Here is a 22,951-nt window from a genome sequence, read left to right on the forward strand (position 1 = left end):
AGGCACAGAGCGCTCCCAGCCATCAGAGGCAGGGAGAGCGCACTGCGCATGCTTAGACGTTACAGGTACCAAAAAGGGAGAAGACTGCAGCGATCCGTGCGCTTTCCATATTTGCTTTACATTTACTTCAAACAATTGTGAGGTAGGCAAAAGAGTCATTATTATTATTATTATTTTTTAGTATTTATATAGCGCCGACATATTACGCAGCGCTGCACAGTGTAAATATATATATCTTGTCACTAACTGTCCCTCAAAGGAGCTCACAATCTAATCCCTACCATTGCCATATGTCTAGATTATGTAGTATAAGTACTGTAGTCTAGGGCCAATTTTTTAGGGGGAGCCAATTAACTTATCCGTATGTTTTTGGAATGTGGGAGGAAACCGGAGTGCCCGGAGGAAGACACGGAGAGAACATACAAACTCTTTGCAGATAGTGCCCTGGCTGGGATTCGAACCGGGGACCCAGTGCTGCAAGGCGAGAGAGCTAACCACTACGCCACCGTGCTGCGCGTCATGGGAACAGTAAAGGATGCAAATATTCAGAGACCAAACTGTACCTACAAAAAGTTTTGAAAAATGTTCAGTAAAATAAGTAAACTACATGCAACATACATTTATGCTCGTACCAATGCCTGCATTTTTTGTCCACAGAAAAATACTGATCACAGTTTTGGACCCTGTAACAGAATTTAGTAGGAACAACATCATTCACAAACAAACCAATATATACACATATAAATTTAGGATAGGCCAATGAGAAATTGTAATGTAGGTTTTCCTGTTTCAAAAAAGTTTATTAGGGTCATTTCACACTAAGTAATTTGTGTTATCACATCTCAACGTAGCAGAAAAAGACGCACCACGTCTTACCGCTGCGACCATATAGTGAGGCATACAGTACAATGAAAGTATGCCTCACTGCCACTGTAAGCAAACATGTAACACATGCCCTGCGTTACTACATTGGAACCCGCCGAGCTACACTTGATATTGAATGCTCCATAGGAATAGCAGCAATGCAGTGATATTGTCCATTGCAATGCCATGGACTATGTGGAAGGGCCCTAAGAATACCAGCGCTAAAAAAAAATAAATAATAATTAAGTTTACTACCAAGTGTAACCAGAAACGATAGCTATAGCTTTAACTAGTAGTGAAACAACTTTAAAGTGAAGCAGAGGTCAAAATAAATGAGATGAAAGGACTTTTAGATATCCCAAGGTTTTATTTTACATTTAAACACTTACAAAGTAGATTGAACTTTGTTTTGTTTCTGCTCAGTGGCAGCCAATTAAGTGTCCCTAAATGAAAATATATTAACTATAGACCTTTTTCTATCTCCTACTGCTCTCAGACATTTTATTCTACCAGGAAAACTTTTATGGCTGTAATTTGTTTATCAGTAAAGTGTACTTTATTCCTTACAAGGCACTGCCAAGACAGAAGCTGTTACTTCTATGGCTAAAAAAACTAACTCTCTCAGGCACCAAAATAAATCAAGTAACATGGTCTGGTTATTAATATGTTTTGCACTGTACAGACACATGTTTATTTCATCATGCCACCTCGGGTACACTTCAACAACCATGAGGAAAAAAACTGTAAGACCGAACATAAATATAACTTCCATATATTCCTAATGCAACAGCCAAAACTACCAGTGAGTAATTGTGGGACATCCATAGATTATGCTGTTTAGAATTGCAAACAAGATCATGCAAAGCTGAACAAGAGAATGAAGGCATAACGTTTAACCCTTTGGAATGCACCAGTAATTATCTTATTTTCTAAGAACGCTAAAAAAAAAGGTTTGCTCTCAAAGGGAGAGACTCATTGCACAGGAATCACCATCAAAACACAATTTAGTACACTGTTCATGTACTCAAAGCTTAATTGGCTTTAAAATAAAAAAACACAAAAAAATAAACACACAAAACAATAACCAAAACAAACAAACAAACAAACCACACACACAGGCAAACGGGGGAACACCCTGGTCGGACAAAAATTAATCAATCTACATTAGAGTCTTTTAAACTTTGGACTTGAAAACAGACTACAAAAAAAACAAGTTTCAAAAACATGAAGAGAGATAATTTTGTTGAAAACATGTTGTTACATTAGGGTAGGTAGGTCAATTTAGATTAGTTAGATCAATTTTAAATTGGCATCCATAATGTGTACTTTGTAAAGGTAACCTTTCCCCTACAAAGAAAGGTTTCAGGATCAGTAGAAAGGATAGCATTGTACCAATAGGAAATCGTCCATGGTATGCAGAGTTGGCACAGCAAGGTTAATGAAAGGTAACTTGTTACTAGGTGCTGGGATGCGTACTCTGTTAAAGTAGATCTCCAAGGAAGAGAATTATTGTTTTATATAAATACCATTATCTTTCACAATGGTGGAAAATATATTTTTTTCAAACAGGTTACATACAAAAACAAGGGCACCAAAAGCACAGTTGTATAGATGGCACACTTTGAACTATGCACAGATGTAAAAAACACAGCAATACCAAAGTATAATAGTAGAGAAGATCCCATCCCTTGAGCTTACAATTGATGTTTATTTGAAATCTCAGTGAAAAAAAAAAAAAAAAAAAAAAGAAGCCTTGACTTTTCTTTTACATACTGATTGGGCACAAATGGCACTGAAACAGTGGATGCATAGTTATGTAATGCACGGATAATTGCAAAGCTAGCACTGGCAGCATTTTAACAGTTTTTCATGTATCTGATCAAAATAGAATGCCACAAGTGTGTAGAACAATCGCTACTCTGACAAAATTTTTATTTTTCAGAGAATATTGTGAAGTTGTCTTGATAGACAAAACAGATCTGCACTTTTTCAGGAGGGGGCGGTGCTGCATGCCGGAAGTCGGTTAATTCGGGGGGCTTCTGGAATTACTTTAGGGGACAAGACCGTGCAGGTAATTATAACTTTGCCTTACAAAAGGACCCCTGCAAATCAGTTTTCAGGTTGGATATCTGCATTAACACTCATACATCACTACACACACACACACACACACACACACACACACACACACACACACACACACACTATAGAATAAGGTGGTTAAATCTAAAAATACTGTAATAGAAATAGGGCTATGGGAAGGATTAGATTGCGAGCCCCATTGCGAGTTAGTTGGAAGACTAGAATAGTAAAAGTGCCACAGAAGATGTCCGCACAATAATATTATGATATATATATATATATATATATATATAGATAGATAGATAGATAGATAGATAGATAGATATATCTCATAATATATACACACACACACACACACACACACACACACACACACACGCACACGCACACGCACACGCACACACACTAACTCATATTGGTAACAGATTGCTGGATACATTAATGCTTTACCATCTATCTACAGAGCCACAGAATATGTTGGGGCTTTATAAATCGATGAGAATAATAATAATAATAATAATAATAATAATAATAATAATAATAATCTCTTCCTATGTGATAAGTAGGTTGATTATAATGAATACACTTCATGATCACATGACAAATCTTTCATAAGGCAACATAAGTGATGATTGTGTATAAAGTGGGCATTTCATAGCAACCGAGCTGTGGTTTACAGACTTCACACTTATGAACAGGGTTGCTACAACAGATGTCACAGATGATATATATTCACTATATGGAAATACACTAAACCAAATGGTTTCATTTGTGTTTTTAAAAGTATTGGCAAATTGTATTTACAAGATCCCGACATTTGTTTCTGCATCATACAGTCACCTCAAAATGACAATATTCCCAACGCGGTCAATAGAAGACAGACTGCAGAACCTACAGCATATGCATGTCTTACCTATACTTGTGAAGTAATTCCACTAGGTTATTCAAAAGCTGCCACTAACAATACACGTTAACATTTCTGTCTGAATATCTAGCTAATACAAAAAAAAACAAAAAAACACAAAAATAAATACATACAAAAAAAAAAAAAAAAATTATCACAGAAAAAAAAAAATCACCACAATACAAACTTCTGGAATGAAAACCTGACAAAAAAATTAAAAATTGATGCAATGAAATAACGGAAACAGGAAAAGGAAGTACAAGTGCAGCAGTCCAAAACATCCAAAAAGAATATAGTTCACCAAGTCTTATCATTGAAATATTACATTTCATTAGATGCTGTGGTTTACAAGATTATGCATATTGCTTTCTACCATGCCGAGAAAGCATGAATTCCTATGAATGAGCATAGGAGAAAATATTTCTTATGGTTTAGATCAGATTTGATGATTCACAGAGTAACAATAAAGACCAATACAGACAGTCTCATACCTCAGTCACCAGGGTGCTTGAAAAGGTCTGTTTCATGAACTACACTAACCTCAACTATTTTCCTGTGCCAAAACCTCAGACTCAGCAGCTCTTTAAGAGCTAGCTGTCCAGGGTTAAGCTGATTATGACCAAAGACACACATTAACTATGCGTTTGGCAGATGTGCACACTTTTTTCCTATTTAATGTTGGGTAAACAAGCCAGACAAGTACAAGTACTCAGACGTGTCAATAAGGAAATGCTATATGCAAGTATATGAAGAATAAGCTTTTATGTGTCAGCCAGCAAAGTGCATAAACTAATAGCGAGGCGGTGTAAAATATCAATACTGCATGCTTAAGCTTGTACAATGCGTTTTCCGCAGGATACAAGACAAGAGGAATACAAAGCCCCCGAAACAATCGAAGAACATTGTTTGTGGAACAATATGAGGCTTGATTGCTTGCAATGAAGTCTGTGTTTAACTGTTTGAACAGCAAAAGAAAAGCAGACGCAATAGAACAGCAATTGAAGTCTATTAATATGAAATCGCTTCAAATAATAAGTGTTTTGCTATGCAATCTCAGTAATTCAAGAAAAGAGTTATTAGGGTTGGAGGGTGGCCCCGGAAAGGGCTCCTACACTTGAGGTGGGCTGGGCGAGTAAGATTGGTAGAAAAGGTCCTTGGGAAAAGGGTTTTGTGGCCATATATCAGATAAATCCCTCTCTGATCAAATCTCATCAGAGAGCCATCTAGTGCCTGCCACACACTGCAGACAGACTTCCAATAGGGTTCAGCAAGAAAACGATTCGAAATCGTCCTAGAGCTTTCGCCTGCCAGACACCCCCAAATGTATGTGTCTCACCTGACCATGGCAACTGTTGCATGCTCACCTGCCAAACCTACAAGAATCCTTGCCTCCTCCTGTGTCCAGCATCTTGAATTGCTACTGCGAGCAACCATACCTCGTGACACCAGCAAAAGTAGTGACGTCAGTACATGTATCGGTGTCACGTGGTACATGCACTCGTGGTAAGAATTCAAAAAGACACCAAACACTAAAGAAGGTACACCAGGCAGAACTCCTGCTGTAAATTCTTGGAATGCTTTGATCTGTCTCTGCTAGCAGAAAATATAGAAATTGAAAACAGAAGTCCTCTGTTATTGTCTCACACTGTCCCCTAGTGACAAGCGCTCATAAATACACATTACAGCAGTACTAATTATTAAGGAAATGTAACAAGGAATAAAAATGTGCTAAACTAAAATTGGCCTGGAGCACTTGCAAGCCTCTATATAAATTAGCTGCTAGAGGGTTAAAGGATGTGTGGCTGCACGTGGTGAGGAATTGTACTGTATTGTGGAGTCAAGAAAGAATACCCTTCCCACAACCCTTTAAGAGGGGCCACAGCTGGATTAAAAATGTAATTGTATGATACTGAATGGACCACATATTAAACTAGGTAACAAGAAAGTAAAAAAAAAGAAAAGCAAAAACTATAGAACTCTGCATCTTGCAAAAAGCTTTCAAATCGCATACTGGAATGCAGAGGAATCTGCTTACAGTAGACCCACATGCTCTTAAGAACCCTTTATCCACGTATTATTTCTCCAAGTCTGTATCTGCTGGTATGTAGGCAAGATCTTGTTGTGACTAAGCAGTTGTTTTATAAGCGGGTGTGGAGCATATGAAGTACAGAAGAGCCATCACGAGCCTGCAGAATACATTTACTTGAGATGAAGCTGAGAGAAGGAGAATTATTTGGCTGTTGATTTAGAAAGCATTCCTGCAGCTCATAAAGCAGCCTCTTGTCTGTATATCCCAGCTGGAAGCTAGACAGTGCCGACACAAGGCAAAAATCAAGAAAAACATTATGAGGAAAGAATACTAAGAAGCAGTAGCAAATATAGCAAATATGGAAAAGGATATTCAAGGGGACAGAAAGCACACTTTGGGACATACACAAGATTCAGTGAAGGAAACGCTCTGAGAGACACTGGTACAAAGCCTGAACCGTGTCAAAATTCCATGTGAAACATACAGTAAAGGGTAGTTTTAAACCTACATTATGCTTTGATGGAGTACGCAAAAGAAAAAAAAAAGCTTTTATTCCTGATAAGGACTGTTGAATTTTGTACACATATTTAAGGCCCACTCTCGTGTAGCTTGCCTCTGTGTGCTCTGCTTGTTACCATGGTAGCACAGCAAGGACAAGGAAAGCTTTTTAGTGGGCCTCGTTCACATAGGTATGGATGCAGAAGTGCAGTTTCTGACTTCTGGCTATAGGCCTCGATTCATAAACAGCAGTGCGATAACAAAAATCTTGTCGGGAAAATACCGCACTCGGTATTTTCCCGGTCTGTGTGCTAATTCATAAAGATTTCCCCAGCTGCCCTTGGAAGTCGGTAAATTACCGCAGCCCATTGAGCGGTAGAGTAGAGCAGTGTCCCGATTCCCTCTTTGCCCTGCAGAAATGAATCACACAGACGGCTCTCTCTGGCTCTCCCACTGATGACTCAGACAGATGAGTCACACAGTCTTTCCCTGCCTGCTGAAATGATTCACACAGACGGCTCTCCGGCTCTCTCCACAGATGAATCAAACAGACTTTCGGATCTCTGCACTTTGCATTAATCAGAGCTGTCAGAGCTGTCGGTAACTTGTTAAGACCTCACCAGAGGTGTCGGTAACTACCGCCAGGCTTACCGCATGTTCAAGGCTTTATGAATTGACATTTGCTGACAATTTACTGACATGTGTTGTCGGTAACTGCAGCCAAGTCGGTAATTTAGCTCCCTGGTCGGTAATGTCAGCTTTTCATGCGGTAACAGCCTTTATGAATTGACATTTTGCTAAGTGGTCTGTAAAGTCTGCTGTTTTCAGCATTACCGCATGAGGTAATGCTTTATGAATCGATATGTGTTAGTTGTCCTCCCCTAGTGATTGCCTACTGGGAGGGAACAGTAAACACCAATTGACATGATCTGTATATTGAATTACAATGTACAACTAAGTTCTATACAAATCCATTATATTGCCAATATAGACCATGTACAGCTAGATAGCACACCTTATAAAGTGTAGTGTGGTGACACAGTGAAGTGTTTCTCCCCCCCCCCCCCAAGCAGAATTGCATTGGCACTGACGAGCTGTGTTAATCAATGATCTTGGTCACATCTAATCACGTTTTGATGTTAGAATTATAAGAATCGAATTGTTGCAATGTTTTACATGAGTGACATCTTCTGCAGTGCTTTACAAAGCATATAATCAAATCACTATAGTCCATCAGAGGGGCTCACATTTTAAACCCTACCATATATAAAGCGAGCAAACCTCAATGGTTAGAGACAATGGCCTCGATTCATAAAGCATTTCCGCATGAGGAAATGCTGAAAACTGCTCACTTTACCGACCACACAGCCAAATCTGTATTCATAAAGGCTTTTTCCGCATGAAAAGCCGACATCCACGAGCAGAGTGATCAATCACCGCCTTGCGCGGTGATTATCACAGCAAAAGTAACAAATGTCAATTCATAAAGATTAGAGGTAGCGGTATGCGGACGGGTATTACCGCTACCTCTGATGTGGCGAGAAGCGTGCGGAATCCGTTGCAGTGAATGGGACAGACCTCCCAAGCAGCTGCAGAGAGAACACCGCACGGAGGGATTCCGCCTGCTTCTCCTGTTTCCGCATGCGTAGGACAGCCTAACGCCTGCCTACAGCGGAGTATCTCCGCACGCCTGTCACAACTAGCTAAATTTTTATGAATTACCTCCCTGAAGGCGGAAATACCGACAGCGGTGTTTCCCCGCTCGACTTTCCCCGCTCGCAGGCACTTTTATGAATCGAGGCCAATGTCAGAGTATGTTTGAATTCAACAGCCAGACAACGGTCTGCCGATCAGATCGTTAGTGGAAGCACTAAAATTAGGATCTGGAAGTGTATAACTTGCCACACATTAGTGGTTTGAATGGAGCGAACGTTTGTTATGCGATATAAGTGTAACGATTGGTGTCAGCAAGGACAGTTTTCTGATTATTGGTGATCTGCAGTATTACCAAGAATACAGATGTTATACCTGATTATGTGGTGATCTGCAGAATCACCAATAATGCAAGTATAGCAAGACACGGGACAACCAGGTGTAAGATAAGTGTTTGGTGCAACAGTAAATATAGATAGAGATACCCACTTTCCCAAAGGAGCTGGTAGAAGGAGGTATCTCTATAGAACACTGGAATCAGTACTCCAGCAGGCTGGAGACGCAGATGAATTAGTGATCGGTTCACCCGAGGAGCGTGTGATGCACAGTAAAACAGAAGGTACTTATCACCCGAGGAGCAGGTGATTCAGACTGTACTGTAGCTATCAACCTGAGGAGCAGGTGATTAAGACTGTACTGCAGCTATCAACCTGAGGAGCAGGTGATTACTATACTGAAAATCCCTCACAAGAACTAAGCTCACTGGTGAGGGCAGGAGAGTCAGACAAGCAGATTCGGCAACACACGGACAGATACGGTACAAAGACAGAAGACTGAATCAGAGTAAGGTTCAAGCTGAGTCGGCAACAAGATCAGATAGGCATAGGCACAGAATCAGTAGGGAGAAGAGTAGTCTAGGCTAGCAGAGGGTCATAACAAATAATACAATCCAATTAGTACTTTAAGCTATCAACAGAATCTGGCTAAGTGTGGATCCCCAGCTCCTGCTGCTTCTAGCACACTTTGGGATCTGACTAAGGTCTGAGTGCTAACAAGTAGCATTTGCAACAGCAGACGAAGAGCAACTGACAGGCAGGTCCTATATATACACTAAGAACGCTCCACAGCGCCGCCCCAGTCACTCAGCCAATCCGGAGCACTGCTGGAGTCAGCTGACCGGCTGATCAGCTGACTCCCCTTCTACTTGCATAAAGGCCCTGTCGCGCGTAGCCCTCAGTCTATGTGCAACTGAGGGACCAGGCAAAACTCCAACATGTAACTGCGCGGCGGAGGCCGCCGGCTGCGGCGCGGAGACAGCCGCCATGCCGCTCACCGCTGCGGCGGCATCTCCGCTATCTGTTACAATGAGTGGCACTGATTATCGTCCAAATCCATCAGCCAGGACAGATTGGTCGACATGGGTCAATAATTGTTGTCTTTTACCATTGTTGAACACATTTTTGGATGATTCTCTGCCATCCTGTCCCTCAGTTTCAGGCAATGGTGGTTGAGCAGGTGAACAGAGCTTTAGACTGGCTAAGGCTAATTTTGGGGGGGGAACAAACAAACTTTCTGATAAGTTAGCCTTAGCCAGGTTAAAGTGCCAGGTCTTTGGTATGTGGGAACAAACACAGAGAGAAGGAAACTCCTTGCAGGTAGTGTACTGGCCCAGAATTCAACCAGCACCCAGTGCTGCAAGGCACGTGTTCCATCTACTACACCACCTTCCCGCTCTATGTGCTTTTATATTTTTGTGTCTTCTTGATGAAATATGCACATACGATATTAAGTGCAAATTCTCTCCTTAAGCAACCAGCTACCACCTCACTACACCCCTTCAATTTTAATAAGTGTTGCCCTGTAACGATAGAGCCTGATCCTGTGGGTGACACTGGTGGTAATAAGCGCTATACAGACACATCCCTTGTGCATACACAAGCATTGTGTAATGTCTTTATGAATTTTGTACACATATTTCAGGCCTACAGTATAGTGCATGAGGTAGTGGCTTCTAGCGAGTGATGTAAAGAGGAGAACAATGGGTTCTTGCCATTTGAAGAGTTGGCAACACAGGGTTAGACGTTACACCTTTGCACTTGATAGATTACCAGCAGTGGTGGAACTGAATGGCTGCCTTGGACTAGTTGAATTTTAATGTGTATGAGGCTTAACATTTAATAGGTTTCTTCTTATGGCAAGTGTGGAAAATCCTTTTAGAATAGCAATAACATACCATAACATACCATAAACAGGATTTATTTCAGATAGCGGGTGCATAGTTACTCAACTAAAAGAATGACACTTCTGCTTGCGAGTGCAGCAGACACTGCAATGGCCCCCTTGTTGGTATGGCGTTTCCATACTACGTGGATACAGTACCACTCTGGCAAGTGTCTACAAAGTCATTGGGAAAGAGGGGGAACTTCAGATGGGTACAGCCCAATATAGTCTGTAAAATAAAATAAAATCTACCTGCCACAGGATATAGGTGAATGTGGCATTTCAGGAGTAGTGTATATTACATTTGTCTTATTTTGACATGGCTTTTTCATTTGATGAATTTTCTATATAACTGGCAAATAAAATGTTCTGGCAAATGTTCTGTGAGCAAATCTAGCTTTTACAACAAACCCATTTTAATACTCTAGCACGAAGAAAAAGCTTGCTCATCCTACCGCCCGTTCTAAAAGATGTTGTTGCCAGACAGCTTTTAAAGTTCATTATTTATGGTCTTCATGGTTTGATGTGTCTGTTCCCATAGACACTGTGGAACAAAGATATAAACACTATAAACACACCACCACACTTTTAACTGCTTATGTCATCCTTTCTAACCTCCACACACACCTGTCAACATGGGCCGAGCACACAGAAAACCTGCAAGATAAGGATCCTCAGTCACACACGCTTCCGCTTTGTCTAGACACTCAGGTAAAGAACATTCCAAATTCACTGACTTGTTGAGCTTCGGCTCAGACAGGCTCAAGACCCACCACCTGTTAAACAAGCACCTGAAAATGGAGAGTCCTCTAATCAGATTAAAGGGGCAGTAAATACCCTTCACTGTTCTTTTCCTTTTTAGAAACAAGGCATACATAATGCACACAGATGATGAGTTCTAAGGGGCTTGTTTTCAACCAAGAAGAGAATGCAGGCAAATTGCTGCTGGAGTAACCAATGTTGTTTGTCATATTGTGACAAACTGGTCTAATGCTAGGTACACACTGAGATTTTCTGGCAGAATTACTGTCAGAACCATTATTTTCAACATGTCCAATCTTATTTCCGATTGATTTTCGAGAATTTTCCGATTGATTTCCTATTGAAGTGAACAGAAAAGAGTTAGAAATCGATTGGAGAATTATCGGAACATGTTGGAAATAATCCATCTGACAGTAAATTCGCCAGAAAATCTCATAGTGTGCACCTAGCATAACAAACTGATTCAGTGCTGATACATACAATACATACATACACCCATAATGGGATACCAGTAACTCCTTGTAGAACAATAAACGAAGGAATGCAAAAATATTTACTTATAATTTCAAAGTACAATTAACCTCCCTGGCTGTGCATTTCTGTTTGGATTTATGAGTCTAAAAGCGGTACATTTTTTTCAAGAATTTTAGGCCTCCAATTCTTCAGTCTTAACTCAACAAAATATATCAGAATAAATCCTGTGTAGTATCCTGCGTATAAGACTGGAACACGAAATTGTTGAAATAATTAAATTTATGAATAAGCTTAAAAAAATAGTGAAATCTGTACAAATAAGGCACCAGACTATACAGTATGTACATACATACTGTAACATCTTAAACTATGGCGGCTACGGATACGCAGGCTATACCCGCAGCCGCCTTTGTTCCCTGTTAACAGGCCTTATCCGTCCCGGCAGCGTTGTCTCTTGCTCATAGGGTCTTTTTATCGCGCGGGCGCGGAGACAGGACCTTTATGCTGTAAGAAGGCGCGTCAGCTGACCTGCCGGTCGGCTGATATCAGGAGTGACTCGCGCCGCTCGGATTGGCTGATTGCTAGGGGGCGTGGCGCTGGGCTCTCCTCGGCTTCTTAAGCCTTCACAGATCATTGGCAACTCGTCTGATGTTGCGAATACACTCGTGTTAGCGCTCAGACCTAATGAGGTTCCTGTTGATGATAGATGTATATGCAGTGTTTGCAATATACATCTATCTATAGTTAGTTATTACATTGTATTCTGATAACCTGTGTATGATTCTGGCTACTCTCTGACCTTGCTATTGCTAAACGATTCTGTACCTCTGTCTTTCTGACTTTAGTTGCTGAACCTCTGCCTGATTTTAACTACTCTCTCGCCTGCCGATTTTGTACTATTTCTACCTGCCTGTTATCGAATCTTGCCTGTCTGACTACTCTACTCACCAGTGGGCCCTAGCTCTAGCTATTAGAACCTACCTACCCTCTGGTAAGGTTCAGACTTACTTGCATAGCTCCAGTGACTGATAGTACCTTGCCAGATCCACTGGCAAGGTCTAGTTAAACTATTCAGTCATCTGTGCTGTTAGGACCTTGTCAGCTTCTCTGGGAAGGTCTAGTTAAACTATTCAGTCATTTGTTCTGTTAGTACCTTACCAGCTCCTCTGGGAAGGTCTAGTTAAACTATTCAGTCATTTGTGTTGTTAGTACCTTACCAGCTCCCCTGGTAAGGTCTAGTTAAACTTTTCAGTCATTTGTGCTGTTAGTACCTTACCAGCTCCTCTGGTAAGGTTTAGCCAAACTTCTTTAATTCTTTCATTATTAGTACTTTGCCAGCTCCTCTGGTAAAGGTATTGTTATTTGTGTTGGTAGACCCTCCACCTCCTCTGGAGAAGTCTATACTGTTGCACCAAACACCACACCTTACTCTCAGCTAGCTATACTAGTATTATTGGTGATACTGCAGATCAACACATAATCAGGTATAGCGTCTGTATTATTGGTGATTCTGCAGATCACAAATCAGACGTCTGAGTTGCAGCACCCAATCATTACATATACCTAACACACCTCCAGCGTGTGGTATATTTTGAAACAGGGAATGGCGCAGAGGACGACATCACAATTGGGGAAGAAGTGTGATTCTTTTTGGACTTTATTTCTTTTGCTATCAGTCTAAGGCGGCCAGTAGAGAATAGTCAAAATCCAAGCAGAGGTCAGTACAGGCAACAGGCAGAGAGTACCATATATACTCTAATACAAGTCGACCTTGTGTATAAGTTGACTCCAATATTCAACCCTCTTAAGCTGGATTTTTTTTACTGACGCAAGTACAGGTCCGTCTCAAAAAATTAGCATATTGTGATAAAGTTCATTATTTTCTGTAATGTACTGATAAACATTAGACTTTCATATATTTTAGATTCATTACACACAACTGAAGTAGTTCAAGCCTTTTATTGTTTTAATATTGATGATTTTGGCATACAGCTCATGAAAACCCAAAATTCCTATCTCAAAAAATTAGCATATCATAAAAAGGTTCTCTAAACGAGCTATTAACCTAATCATCTGAATCAACTAATTACCTCTAAACACCTGCAAAAGATTCCTGAGGCTTTTAAAAACTCCCAGCCTGGTTCATTACTCAAAACCGCAATCATGGGCAAGACTGCCGACCTGACTGCTGTCCAGAAGGCCATCATTGACACCCTCAAGCAAGAGTGTAAGACACAGAAAGAAATTTCTGAACGAATAGGCTGTTCCCAGATTGCTGTATCAAGGCACCTCAGTGGTAAGTCTGTGGGAAGGAAAAAGTGTGGCAGAAAACGCTGCACAACGAGAAGAGGTGACCGGACCCTGAGGAAGATTGCGGAGAAGGACCGATTCCAGACTTTGGGGGACCTGCGGAAGCAGTGGACTGAGTCTGGAGAAGAAACATGCAGAACCACCGTGTACAGGCGTGTGCAGGAAATGGGCTACAGGTGCCACATTCCCCAGGTCAAGCCACATTTGAACCAGAAACAGCAGCAGAAGCGCCTGACCTGGGCTACAGAGAAGCAGCACTGGACTGTTGCTCAGTGGTCCAAAGTACTTTTTTCGGATGAAAGCAACTTTTGCATGTCATTCGAAAATCAAGGTGCCAGAGTCTGGAGGAAGACTGGGGAGAGGGAAATGCCAAAAGGCCTGAAGTCCCGTGTCAAGTACCCACAGTCAGTGATGGTCTGGAGTGCCATGTCAGCTGCTGGTGTTGGTCCACTGTGTTTTATCAAGGGCAGGGTCAATGCAGCTAACTTCATGCTTCCATCTGCTGAAAAGCTTTATGGAGCTGAAGATTTCATTTTTCAGCACGACCTGGCACCTGCTCACAGTGCCAAAACCACTGGTAAATGGTTTACTGACCATGGTATTACGGTGCTCAATTGGCCTGTCAACTCTCCTGACCTCAACCCCATAGAGAATCTGTGGGATAGTGTGAAGAGAAAGTTGAGAGACGCAAGACCCAACACTCTGGATGAGCTTAAGGCCGCTCTCGAAGCATCCTGGGCCTCCATAACACCTGAGCAGTGCCACAGGCGGATTGCCTCCATGCCATGCCACATAAAAGCAGTCATTTCTACAAAAGGATTCCCGACCAAGTATTGAGTGCATAACTGAACATAATTATTTGAAGGTTGACTTTTTTTTGGTTTAAAAACACTTTTCTTTTATTGGTCGGATGAAATATGCTAATTTTTTGAGATAGGAACTTGGGGTTTTCATGAGCTGTATGCCAAAATCATCAATATTAAACAATAAAAGGCTTGAACTACTTCAGTTGTGTGTAATGATTCTAAAATATATGAAAGTCTAATGTTTATCAGTACATTACAGAAAATAATGAACTTTATCACAATATGCTATTTTTTAAAAAAGGACCTGTATAAGTCTACCCAGCAAAGTTAATGGCTGCACTTGGGCACAAGGAGGGGTCAGTGTTGCCAACTCATCCCTTTAATTACTGACACATCTAATTTATACAGGTTCTGGGGCTATTTGCTCATAACCAGTGCCTTAACTGCATCTACTTGGCCACAAAACCTGTATAATTCATATGTGTCAGTAATTAAAGGGATGAGTTGGCAACACTGGGAGGGGTTAATGACTGTTAATGACTGCACTGCATACAGCTTAGAAAATCCTTGTTTAGAGTGCTTTTTACAGCAATTTTCCACTTTCCTATACTTAACATTGAGGCTGAATCGCCTCAGAAATGCTGCAGGACCTGTGTTTACGTTTGGGGGAGAAAAAAAAAAACTCACATTGCTCTGGTGTGATCCATCTCATTCATATACATTAGCCAAGCAAAAAGTGCTATCGTTTTGAAAAGCGCTCAAAAGCGCTCTTGGTGTGCACCAGCCCAGACACAGCTTCAGAAAACCATTTACTGCAGCGGAGTTCAAAGGGTCATTAGCTCTGCTCCGTTTCATAATTTTTAATACCGTGTGTGGTTTGTAATTGCAAATATGGCAGAATGATGAATGTTCTAAAACAAAAAGCTATATAAAACTGAAAATAAGTGTCACTTTAAAGCCATTATACCAAAACCACCCAAGTATTTTTAAAGCATAAGTCCCAAATAATATAGCTGAAACAAATGCTTCATACAGGAGGGACATTAGTTGTGAGGTGAACAGAGCATCCTGAAGAGATACACAATAGGTTCTAGTGTGCTCTTCTCCTTAGGACGCAGGGAGAGAAAACAAACCCTCCAATGTATTCCTGTAGTATGTCCATAATACAATGTAAAATCTCTTAACTTTGGAAAAATTTGAACAGCAAGGGCTTTATGCCACAAAGCAACAGGCGGAAAGCCAACCAGTAGAAAGCAGAAAACCGGTCACAAAATACTGGAAGATTTATTTGGTGTTGCTGCTATTTCTCGTTCTTCAGCGTAATCAATTTCCATTTATTAATTTACTAGTAGACCTAAGCCCGTTTAAAAACAGGCTCCAGGTCTGTGTTTCTGGGCGCGCACGCGACCGCCGCACACCCAGCCGCCCGCTTACCCGCCGCACATCCGGCCGCCTGCTCGGCTCCCTGTCCCCATCCTCCTGTCTCTCTGTGAGGCTGGGTCCGTGCTGGGCACATGCGCAGTAGCAAAAAGCACGGACAATGCTACACAGAGACAGGTGTACGCAGGGACTTAGGGGTTTTATTATACAGGATCATGTATTTACTACTTAATGTATGTTAAACTCCACATATAAGCAAATTAAACAATTGTAGAGAAAATTAATAAAAGAAAAACAAAAAATCACGTTTATCAATGAAACTTAGGCCTCTTGCACACTAAATGCGATTCATAATTTTTTATACAATCCAAATTTTTGTTTCTGATTAAAAAACGTGGCAGCATGCAGTACTTTTTTTTCAAATCGGAATCAAAAATTGGATGGTATTTATATAAAAATTTTTAATATTAGTTATATAAATGATCTAATTTCCCATGTTCTCAATAAAAAACTCAATTGAGAGTAATGGAAATTTCTGTACAATTGTTTTTTGAAGATTGAATGGTGTAGGATATAGATCAACAATTTCTTGATTGTAGACCTAATTTCTTAAGCGTTTTCAAACATTTTTTTACATAACTGGGAAAAAATTAACAAGAGTGAAACATTGGTAACATTTTAAACATCTGACCAATCAGAAAAATGCACTGTAAATCTCAAATTGAAAAAATATAAAAATTACATTGTGTGTGGCCACCTTAGCACGACTGGCATCTTAATATTTAATGTCTCCATTGTCACATGCAAAGGAAAAAAACAAAAATCCTTTAAAGTAAACCTGTACTATCCAAAAATAACAGATACTTCCCTAAGTAGAGGGAAGCCTCTGGTAGGTTCAGAGGCTTCCTGTCTTCCCCTCAAGCTCACCAGTGCTGCGCAAGGACCCTTTCGACACCTCCGACAAGAGCTTATCCGATATGTTCTTGTGGCCACACTGCCCTTTGTGTACAAGCATTGCAGTGCATGCCCAGTTATGGCCACACCTGCACAATAAGCCAAAGCTGTTCATTCATAAGTGGCTTTATGCTACTAGAAGAGCGCCTGGCCAGTGGTGATGGGGTTGAGGAGGACATGGGAAGACTCTACACCAGGGGTAGGGAACCTTGGCTCTCCAGCTGTTAAGGAACTGCAAGTCCCACAATGCATTGCAGGAGTCTGCCAGCCACAGTCATGATTAGTAAAGGTAAATGCTGGGATTTATCACAGCTGGAGAGCCAAGGTTCCCTACCGCTGCTCTACACTATCCTGAGGCTTCCCTCTATGTAGCCAAGTATCTAACTTTTTGGTTAATTACAAGTATGCTTTAATGGATTAAAGAAAATGGGTAAGAGGAGTAAAACGTACACTGTATCAGCATCTGTAAAGGATGACAATAATGAGAACCATCAGGGCTCATTAGATGAGATTTATGAACAGTTGTGAAGTGCGTTAAATCAAGCTGCCTGGAATCCAGATTTACCTTGGACCAAATTCAAGTGTTAAACTCTCTTCTAATAAGTAAACAAAAGGCCTGGCATCTCAGTTGAACTGATAATTTGATTATTAAATGAACAAAACAAAAAATTGTTATTGTGTGTTCTTTTTAACAGTGTGTTAATATAGGTGTGTGTGTGTGTGTGTGTGTGTAGGTGTGTGTGTGTGTGTGTGTGTGTGTGTGTGTGTAGGTGTGTGTGTGTAGGTGTGTGTGTGTAGGTGTGTGTGTGTAGGTGTGTGTGTGTAGGTGTGTGTGTGTAGGTGTGTGTGTGTAGGTGTGTGTGTGTAGGTGTGTGTGTGTGTAGGTGTGTGTGTGTGTAGGTGTGTGTGTGTGTAGGTGTGTGTGTGTGTAGGTGTGTGTGTGTGTGTGTGTAGTTGTGTGTGTGTGTGTGTAGTTGTGTGTGTAGGTGTGTGTGTGTAGGGGTGTGTGTGTGTGTAGGTGTGTGTGGGTGTGTAGGTGTGTGTGTGTAGGTGTGTGTGTGTGTGTAGGTGTGTGTGTGTGTGTGTGTGTAGGTGTGTGCGTGTGTGTGTAGGTGTGTGCGTGTGTGTGTAGGTGTGTGTGTGTGTGTGTAGGTGTGTGTGTGTGTGTAGGTGTGTAGGTGTGTGTAGGTGTGTAGGTGTGTGTGTGTGTAGGTGTGTGTGTGTGTAGGTGTAGGTGTGTAGGTGTAGGTGTGTGTGTGTAGGTGTGTGTGTGTAGGTGTAGGTGTGTGTGTGTAGGTGTAGGTGTGCAGGTGTAGGTGTGCAGGTGTGTGTGTGCAGGTGTGTGTGTGCAGGTGTGTGTGTGCAGGTGTGTGTGTGCAGGTGTGTGTGTGCAGGTGTGTGTGTGCAGGTGTGTGTGTGTGCAGGTGTGTGTGTGCAGGTGTGTGTGTGCAGGTGTGTGTGTGCAGGTGTGTGTGTGCAGGTGTGTGTGTGCAGGTGTGTGTGTGCAGGTGTGTGTGTGCAGGTGTGTGTGTGCAGGTGTGTGTGTGCAGGTGTGTGTGTGCAGGTGTGTGTGTGCAGGTGTGTGTGTGCAGGTGTGTAGGTGCAGGTGTGTAGGTGCAGGTGTGTAGGTGCAGGTGTGTAGGTGTGTGTTCTTCTACTGGGTAACAAGGCGAGGAAAAAGCAACTTCCCCCTTCTCATTTACAAGTGTGCTTGGGGATGGGGAATCTCTGTTAAATATATGAAAGGGGATCATTTATTTAGGCATCTGGTATTACTGACAGTTATGCCTACCCCCCCCCCCCCCCCCATACATATAATTATTGCTGAACTCCATAGCGGTTACCTAATTCTCAGTGTCCAACTAAAGCACCCATAACAGCATAGCCACTTGTGGTCTAGGGCTTGGGTCCCATCCAATCCCTATCTTTCTCTTGCAGGGCACCACCCACATAAAGGGCCATGTGGCCTGGGATTGTTCAGGTAACACAGATACTTACATTGTGTTGTCTGAACAGTGTATGAGGGCTAAAAGGGACATACCTACATGTAACTTTATTGGATAATATTTTCCAGGACCTATTGGTCCATCAATATTTAGGGTATCTGAATCAGATACCTACACTTGCCTGCTTAACAAATTCTGGCAAAACCAGCCTGAATGGAGGAGAGGGGAGGAACCCACCCCTTCTGAGGTGAGCAATATGTCTTGCCACATGGATTGTCAATGTGAGAAAACTTTAATCTGCCCTTCATTTTTACATTAAAGTATACCTCCGACCTTTAAAATCACTAATTGAATCAAAAGAAAACATTAAGGATTCTCGCGGGGCACTTGAGTTTTTATCATGTGAATATTTATTGCAAGTGTTATACTATTGCCAGATGTTAACCCTTTTCCATCCTGTATCAACCTATGTCTGACATTGGCACTTTCCAGTTCAGCCCCAATGTCCAACACAGGAAAAAAAGCCTGTCGCTTGGAAGGAAAAGTGAAGCTGCTCCAATACAGCCCGGGTTACTCCAGGTTTACCCTTTGAAGGACAACTGAAGTGAGAGGTATCTGGAAGCTGCCATATTTATTTCCTTTTAAAAACAATACTAGTTGCCTGGCAGCCCTGCTGATCTATTTGGCTGCACTAGAAACAAGCATGCAGCTAATTTTGTCAGATCTGACAGCGTCCGGAACATCTGATCTGCTGCATGCTTGTTCAGGGTCTATGGCTAAAAGTATTAGAGGCAGTGTGTCAGCAGGGAAGCCAGGCAACTGGTATTGCTTAAAAGGAAATAAATATGGCAGCCTCTTTATCCCTCTCACTACTGTTGTCCTTTAAGTAGTCCGTTTATAAACATTGTAAACGCAGGCAGGTATGCATTGAAGCAAGCAGCCATATTGCAAAGTTATTTTTTTTTCGAAATCTGCTTTAAGCCTTCTTCTCCAACATCCAATTTATAGATGTTTTGTTGTATAATCAAGGAGAATAGCTGTACATAGTACAGGATGAATGTTACTGAGCAGCTGGGTCAGGCATTCACAATGAGACTAAATACTGGCACAGGCACCACACAGCTGTGTAAGGAACCCTACGCCAATGTCACGACCCAGCTGCTAGATATGAATGTTAGCTTGTGCCAACCACAGGCCTCTGATTATGGGAGTCGTTTTTCGGATTCTTTGTGTAGTATGCATCAGGGAATAATGTCCTATTATATGAGGAATGCATTGCTGTCAGACTGGCACACACTAGAACAATGTTCATTTGCAGAAGTTGAAATTACTCTGAGCTCACTTTTGGAAACTGGCAAAGACACAGCACAAGTCATCAATGCAGAATTAGTCGAAGTTCCTCTTAACCCAGAAGGCCCCAGAGTCAAAATTAAAAGATACTTCTTCTAGCTTGAAACCAAAAGGGGAGATGTGTGGATATGCCTCTAAAGCACAGCTATTGTCTGACATTTTTAGAGCTGAAATATTAAATTAAAAGCTGCCATTTCTGTGTGGTTAGGTTTACAAATCTGTGTGTAGTGGGGTCAACATGAACTATCTGGGTATCCTTAGACCCATGTGTAGGTGTCTGACTTACAGTTTTATCTGTAGGGATGTCCACACCAGCTTCATAAGTGCGACTTGTTACTCCTCTCCTTACTCCCATACAGAGTCCATGTGAATGAACCAGACTTTCACATATCTGTTCTACTTACTGATAATAAGAAATACTTATTGCCCCTAAATTTGGTGGCCAAGGTTCTTGGCAGCCGTTATTTCCCCACAATGCAACAAGGTTTACAGAAAGGAAACGAAAGGCAATGCCATCACACTTTGGGAGGGGTTTCAACACAATGTCAGCCATACAGACCCCCACGTGATCCATTTGAGAAAAGGTAGATTTCTCATGGGAAAATGGGCCTGAGCTACTGACTGGAATGAAGGTCAATCTTGGGTTATAGTTCTTTAAATAGAAGATTTTTACCTACACTGGTCATACACCATTTCAGATGGCCCACAGCTTCTAAGGCTATATGATGCACATTTCATCATCAATAAGACATTTAGGCGATCATTCAAACCTCTTCAGACTAGCTATACTGGTATTCCAAAGTGCTGGTTTGTGAAACAATGCTCCAGATTTATTAACTGGTGCAAGGAGAACCAAATTAAAACTGCTGCAGAATCAGTGCAAATGTGAAGCCCCTGATTAGATTGACCAATCAGAACCCTTCATGTCTAAGCCGGTGTTTCGGTGCCATGCAGCGCCCGAGTGTGGTGCTGCTATAGCAGTAATGCTATAAGACCACAGCCCATTCACAGGTCATTTTGATTGTGATTACTTTTCCCTTTGAGTTGCTATGACTCAGAAGGGGAATAGTCATTAATGCAGCTGGGAAGTTGAGTGGCGGCAGGGTGAGCCATTATTCGGCTCACCCTGTGCCCAACTCACCAGTAGCGTACATATACGCATGCCTTAATTTGACCACCCACTCCAATACCACACAGGTTTGCAACAGTTCTTAATGCACGGGTTTTATAAATCTACTCCGGCGTTTCACTTGCATCCAGCTATAGAAAAAGACAAGTTAATTCACTCCTTTCCTTGCCTATTAAAAAGCAAAACTAGTTTATTTTTCATGGCAAATCCATCAGCAAGTAAAAATGTTGGTCTGTTAATTAGAGAAAATAGAAGTTACGGAAATAGACTGAAAAAGGGAAAGGGGTGGGCTGTGCGCTGAAGCTTTCTGCAGAATGAAGTACAAGTCTGTCTCATGCAGAGACATCTGGTTAAAGTCCTGACTTCCTTTCCCATTCTTGTCTATTTTAAACCTCGGTTCAGGAAACTTGGCAGCAAAATGTTTCCGAATGTTACCCTGCTACTTCCACATGCTCAGACTACTGCTAAAAGCATAAGCACAATCCACTTTGTCAAATGGAGTTTGCTTCTGGGCACTTGAGCACAAAACATACAGAACAGGTTTTAAAAAGCAATGTCTGCTGAAGAGAACATAATATTTTAGGACGACATGCATCTTAGCTGCAAATCTACCAGAGATCTTTTTAATAAAGTCTACAAGTCTCGTGCTGTATTTCAGAACATTTTTTCCCATTATTTTGGCAATATAAAAAAATGAATACAGCACTCCAGATACTCTTGTAAATAAAAAATTGGCCTTGATCCCATTTGCTGCAACTATATTTTTAGTCAGATATTGGCCTCAATTCACTAAGATCATGCTGGAGATAATAAGGCAAGAGAAAACTTGCCACCACACAGTGAGATAGTTATCCCTGGCGTTCAGTTTATATATGTTACGGCCAGAACCCGAAGTGTGGCCACTTCTAGTTCTGGCCGGCCACTTCGGGTTCTGGCCGGCCAATGCGCGAAGTGGCCGCAGCGCAGCGGCCAATGTTAGAAATGGAAGGTTTCCTTTTAATATCTATATAGTTTTCCGGCCGTCTCTGGCCAAAATGTAGCAAAACAGTTCGTTCATTGAATGAAATGAAGCTGGCGGCTCCGCCTCCTCTCCTCCGCCCCTGCCTCTTCTCTCTCTCTCTCTCTCTCTCTCTCCTTCGGGCAGCCGGCGGGGACACGCGTGTCCCCGAGAGTCGTTCGTGGCGCCAGGAAAGCAGAGCGGGGAGGCTGCAGACATTGCTTCTGCCAGCACCTGCTCTGCAGGGACGAACGACAGGATTGCCTGCCGCGACGAACGACTCTGGGGGGGACACGCATGCCCTCCGCTGCCAGTATCGGGGAGAAGAGAGAGAGGCAGGGGCGGAGGAGAGGAGGCGGAGCAGAAGCCGGGCGGCTTCATCCTTCTACATTGCCGCCAGCTTCATTTCATTTAATGAACGAACTGTTTTGCTACATTTTGGCCAGAGACGGCCGGAAAACTACATTCATAATAAAAGGAAACATTCCATTTCTAACATTGGCCGCAGCGCTGCGGCCACTTTGCGCATTGGCCGGCCAGAACCCGAAGTGGCCGGCCAGAACTAGAAGTGGCCACACTTCGGGTTCTGGCCG

At 41.9% G+C, this 22,951-nt stretch overlaps 1 protein-coding gene across 3 annotated transcripts in view; it reads right to left on the reverse strand.

Moving 5' to 3' along the window:
- Window positions 1-22,951, reverse strand: part of LDLRAD4 (low density lipoprotein receptor class A domain containing 4) — a 404,941-nt gene that overhangs the window by 86,557 nt on the left and 295,433 nt on the right. The window contains exon 1 of one of the 3 annotated variants that reach the window (XM_068237128.1): window positions 4,342-4,360. The exons of the other annotated variants lie outside the window; for them this stretch is intronic. The gene's annotated coding sequence lies outside the window, so the exon portion shown is untranslated. Of the gene's footprint in view, window positions 1-4,341; window positions 4,361-22,951 lie in introns of those variants that run through there. 3 annotated transcript variants of the gene reach the window in all.

This window comes from Hyperolius riggenbachi, chromosome 5 (assembly GCF_040937935.1).
Source record: "Hyperolius riggenbachi isolate aHypRig1 chromosome 5, aHypRig1.pri, whole genome shotgun sequence".
Classification (NCBI taxonomy): Eukaryota; Metazoa; Chordata; class Amphibia; order Anura; family Hyperoliidae; genus Hyperolius; species Hyperolius riggenbachi.